Source organism: Myotis brandtii, unplaced genomic scaffold (genome assembly GCF_000412655.1).
Source record: "Myotis brandtii unplaced genomic scaffold, ASM41265v1 scaffold806, whole genome shotgun sequence".
Classification (NCBI taxonomy): domain Eukaryota; kingdom Metazoa; phylum Chordata; class Mammalia; order Chiroptera; family Vespertilionidae; genus Myotis; species Myotis brandtii.
Window position 1 is genome coordinate 2,124,949 of NW_005371249.1, and position 5,676 is coordinate 2,130,624.

The following is a 5,676-nucleotide window of genomic DNA, read 5'->3' on the forward strand; positions in this document are numbered from 1 at the left end:
GGTGGGCTGGAACCTGGAGCCCCGGGCGGGCGCGGGCCCACTGGTTTCCCGGGCAGGTGCAGCTGCTCAGCCACCTCCGCCGAAAACCGAGACGGGCCATCCCGCCACCCAAGTAGAAGCTCTTGGGGAAAACGGAAAAACAGCAGAACCAAGGCCTGATCTCAGCTGAGACCGATTGAATCGGAATCACTGGGGTGGTGCCCAGGCTTTGATGATTTTGAAAGCACCCCACGGACAGCCAGGCTTAAGCAGCCCTGGTAAAATCTGGAACTGACAGAGGCTCTCTCCTTTGACCAAAACTTTAGTCAGGCCCTTCTGAGTCCTCTGCTGGACTCGGGCTTGGCCTTGGGCTTCCCTCGCTGGCCTTGTAGAGTCCCGTCTGAGCAAGGATCCTGGTCCGTCAGTTTAGTGAAGATTCCCCAAGCTTAGTATTTGACCACCTGGATATCTTACCACCCTGGGCTGGCGTCAGCGAGAATTTTGTTGAATCAGTCTAGCAAGGAACCCTTACCCCTGACGTTTCCTCTTAGTAATTGCTGTTGTCTGGATGCTGTGGTCCACGCGAATGTTAGACCAAGTGCTATGGTCCCAAATTCACATGTTGAAATCCTCACACCCAAAGGTATTTGTAGATGGGGGCCTTTGGGACGTGATGAGGTCATGAGGGTGGAGCCCACATGAATAAGTTTAGTGCTCATGAAGATCTCACAGAGCTGCCCTAGCTGGCTTGGCTCGGTGGAGAGAGCGTCAGCCTACAGACTGGAGGGTCCTGGGTTCGATTCCGGTCAAGGGCACGTGCTCGGGTTGCGGGCTCCATCCCCAGTGAGGGGCGTGTAGGAGGCAGCCGATTGACAGCCGATTGACGATTCTCTCTCATCATTGATGTTTCTCTCTCCCTCTCCCTTCCATTCTGAAATCAATAAGAATATCTTTTAAAAAATCTCACAGAGCTTCCTTGACCAATCCTACAAGAAGTCTGCAACCTGAGGGAAAAAGCACCTACTCAGCACTCTGATTTTGGGCTTCCAGCTTCCAGAACTGAAAAGTTATTGTTGCTTATAAGCTACCCAATCTGGTAGTATTGTAACAGCCTGAATAGAGGAAGACTACTTTTCTTTCTTTTTTGTTGTGGTTGTTAATCCTCACCTGAGGATATTTTCTCCACTGATTTTTTTTTTAAGAGAGAGTGGCAGGGAGTGAGAGAGACACGTCGATTGGTTGCCTCCAGCATTCACCCTGAAGGGGCCAGGGATTGAGCCTGCAAATGAGGTATGTGCACTTGTTCATAATTGAACCTGCAGGTCTTCAGTCTGTGGGCCGATGCTCTAACCAATGAGACAAACTGGCTAGCGCAAGACTAATTTTCCATTCTCTGACCCCCACCCTTGTTCCTTGGCTATCAATCCCTACTTGTCCTTGTTGGGATCTGAGTTGAGCTCAATCTCTCTTCCACTGCAAGACTTCATTGCAGTGGTCCCAAAACTTATCACAAAGGTCCCCCTTAAATAAAGTCTGTGTTATCATTTTTAACAAGTGTCATGAATAATTTTTTCTTTCACAAAACTCATGCGCTTCCCACTCCTATGGTGGACAGGGTGTGTGTGAGACATCAAGGATCCTATTGTCTCCTTCTTTTAGCGAAGGGCAGGTGGGGGCAGGGGGTCGTTCAGCGAATAGTTATTGGAAGCACACTAGGTACCATGCTCCGTGAAAGAGGCAGAGACTGTGCCTTGTGCTCTGGGCACTCACAGGCTTGCTGGGTCCCAGTCAAGAAAGCAGGTGTCACTTTGTGTCATGCCTCATCAGGCCTCACAGAAGTGATGTGACCTGGGTTTTAAAGCATGAGTGGGAGATAAAGGGTGTCAATCAGCCTGAGCAAAGAACAAAGGGGTAAAATAACTGATATGATGGAGGTGTGGGGTGCAATGGAGAGAGCACAGCAGAAATGGTCAGTGGTGTGATGTTGAAGAGCCTCCTGTGATATACTAAGGAACTCACCAGTAAGCAGTGGAGACACTGAAGGGCTTTATGTGGAGGCGGGAATGGCAAATCAAATACAAACTTTAGAAATAAAATTCTGAGGGTGAAGAGGGCTTCGACTACCAGCAGGGGGACCAATGAAAAGCCACATTTGTACAGTTCAATGGTCCAGGGTGGAGACTTATCCCAAAGTAGGCCAGTTAGAATCCCTTCCCTGAGAATTTGGATTTGGGGGAGAGAGAACTACACCCTTACTCATGGTTAGACTTATAATGGAAATCTGAAAACTGTGTGTGACCATCTTTAACCTGCCAAATGGCCTGAGTAGCAAAGAAATCCTATTTGCTAAGAAGACTCAGCCTGTTGTATAAAGAGGAGCCCAGTCAAGACACAAAAAGAGGGGTCCCCAGGTTCTTGGGGCCTTCCAGCAGCCCGTTCCACTTCTTACTGAAGCCCAACTTGATTCCTGCCCTGGGTTGATGACACATCCTTCTATCCATTCACAGTCTCATTCAGCAAGTGTGGGTTACTTCCTGTTATTTGTGTCAAGGGATAATTTCCAAAAAGATAAAATCATGTCTTACACAAATATAAAATAAACACATATTAAACTCACTAATTAATGAGGGAACCAGTAAGATACTAAAATCAGTTCAAATGAGGATCTGACTTCTAGAAATGTCTATTTTCTACCAAAGTTAATTTGCAGCACTGGAAACAGGATTCATTTGCATTGTTATGGGCAGAAACATCTTGCATTATTACCAGTATTTTGAACAGAATTGCAATTTGGAAATCCCACTCTAGTTGGAGTGTGAATATTGAATTAAAGGAGAGTAAAGAGGCCAGTTAGGTGATTATGATGAGAAGTGAGAGGGCCTGAATTAGGACAGTGGCTGAGGGGTTAGATAAGAGGAGAGAGATTCAAGAGAGTTTAGGGTGTAGAATCTGTCGGACTCTAATGAACTGTGTCATTGGGGGGTGGGATTGGGGGTAGAGTAGAGCCAATAGTCTGGGATGACTCCGGGATGCTTCAAATGCTGGGTCTTCTCCAACGCTCTTCGCATGTATCTTAGAGGACCTGGGGCCAGAATTGCAGGGAAATGTTGGGGCTAGGACAATGCTCCCTCGTTTTCCTGTTTCTGGCAGTGATAAATAAGGTTATTTCCCCCACAAATTCTTAAAGAAAAAGGTACAGGTGAACCACATGGTCCTGTGATCTCTCCTTGTTCCTGAGGCTGCAGATGAGGAACAAGTGTAAACCTTGCCCATGTAAACTTGGACTTGATGTAAGGAGGACCAACCCAGCTTCAGAAAGCCCCTCGTGGGGCTGTCTCCAGGAATGAGACTTTATTAAAGAGGCCAGACTAGTGAAATCATTTTTAAACTTCAGACTTTAAAATTAAGGCTTGCCCTAGCTATTTTGGCTCAGTGGATAGAGAAGTGATGGCGAACCTTTTGAGCTTGGCGTGTCAGCATTTTGAAAAACCCTAACTTAACTCTGGTGCCGTGTCACATATAGAAATTTTTTGATATTTGCAACCATAGTAAAACAAAGACTTATATTTTTTATATTTATTTTATATATTTAAATGCCATTTAACAAAGAAAAATCAACCAAAAAAATGAGTTCGCGTGTCACCTCTGACACGCGTGTCATAGGTTCGCCATCACTGGGATAGAGCGTTGGGTCCCAGGTTCATTTCTGGTCAAGGGCACGTACCTCAGTTGCAGGCTTCTCCCTGACCTGGGCCCTGGTCAGGGCGTGTGCAGGAGGCCACCAGTCAATGTGTTTCTCTCACATCAATATTTCTCTCTGTCTCTCCCTCTCTCTTTTCCACTCTCTCTGAAAATCAATGGAAAAATATCCTTGGGTGAGGATTATAAATAAATAAATAAACAAACAAACAAATAAATAAATAAATAAAATAAAGGCTTTTGCCATTTTCATCTTGGCCTTACTGCAAATGGCCATGTTGAGTGGGAAATGGGGGTGGCGCCTGGATGTCTACCTTCTCCCACTACCTCTTCTCCTGTTCCCAGCTTGCTAACTCTCTTTCTCCAGATTTTGAGCATGGTGGAAGGAGAAGAGATGAGCAAGGTTCTTACTCAACTAATAGTATCACAAACTAATTTTAGTGCTTGGCAGATATCTAAAGCCAACTCTTTCTCAAGGAGCCCTTTCGGAGGTTTTTCAGAGAGCCTCTCCCTGTTGGTGGAGATTTCTCCTATACCTAGTTACTTTAAAGAGGGTGGATTTATTCCCTTTGTCTTTTTTATCAATAGGAAAAATAGCCTTTTTAAAAATCATTGCTATTAGAGTGTTCACTAATAAAATCACATTTTCTAAATATAAAGGATTATGTAGCCAGCTATTGTAATAGCTTATATAAAACATTTTAAAATTTCTTTTCCTCCAGTTTCCCAGAAGTCTTCTGCTGTACTATAGCTACTCATGCATAGACTCTAAAGACTATGATTGTCAGTTAGTTGGGGTTTTTATTTGTTTTAAACTTCAATTCTCTTTTAGTAAAATCTATTAGTTTATAATGCTCACTGTAGCTCATCCAAGAAAAATAAATACCTACACTCTTTTTTTTTTTAAGGAGCTTGTAATATTTGTTCATAATATATATAAAAGTTTAATAAGAGTAAAATTATTTTCCTATGCTTATATAAAAATTTAATTTCAGAGTTGTAGAAAGTCGATTCACTTACTATCTACTTAAAAAATATTTTTTATTGTTGACAGTATTACATAGTTGGTCACTTACAACTCCTTTGAAACCTCTAGGCATTTAAAAAATCAATTTTATTGAAGTATAATCTACAATAAAATGCAGATTTTAAGTGTATAGTTTGATAAGATTTGACAAATGTATACACCCATGTAACCACCTCAAAATCAAGATATAGAAAATTTGCCTGGCCAGAGTGGCTCAGTGGTTGTCAACCTATGAACCAGGAGGTCACGGTTCAATTCCCAGTTAGGGCACATGCCCAGGTGGTGGGCTCAGTCCCCAGTGTGGGGCATGCAAGAGGCAGCCAATCAATGATTCTCTCTCACCATTGGTGTTTCTATCTCTTTCTCCCCTCTCCCTTTCTCTCTGAAATCAATGTATATATATATATGGAAAATTTACTCCATTCACAGGAAATCAACCCCACCTGCAGGCAACCTTCTAATTAGAAATCTGTAGGCATTTATCAGCATTATCTCATGTTTCCTTCTGCTGAGGTCTCCTCAACCTTTCAGATGCTATCTCTGACAAGATAAAGACACTCTACTAGGTCTCTTATGTGGCTCATACCTGATCTATGGGGAGCACCCATGCATCCCTTTGTCCTGGAAGATAGCGGGAATATTAGGCCAATCTCGTATGAGTTCTCTTGGGTCCCCCAAACACATTAATCATATCAATCTCTCCAAGTAATTTCCTTAAAACCATCTCAACTTGAATTGAACTGGGGTGGGGGACTCAAAGCCCTCTAGCAAGTCTGTCTAAAGATCTCACTCTAATGTCTGAATTTCTGGCGCTTTTCTCAAGGTGGGTGAAATGATTAAGTGCTATAATTTTTTCATCGCACATCTCTTTTGTGTGTGTGTGTTAATCCTCGCCCGAGGATATTTTTTTCCATTGACTTTAGATAGAGTAGAAGGGAGTGGCAGGGAGGGAGAGAGAGAGGGAGAGGGAG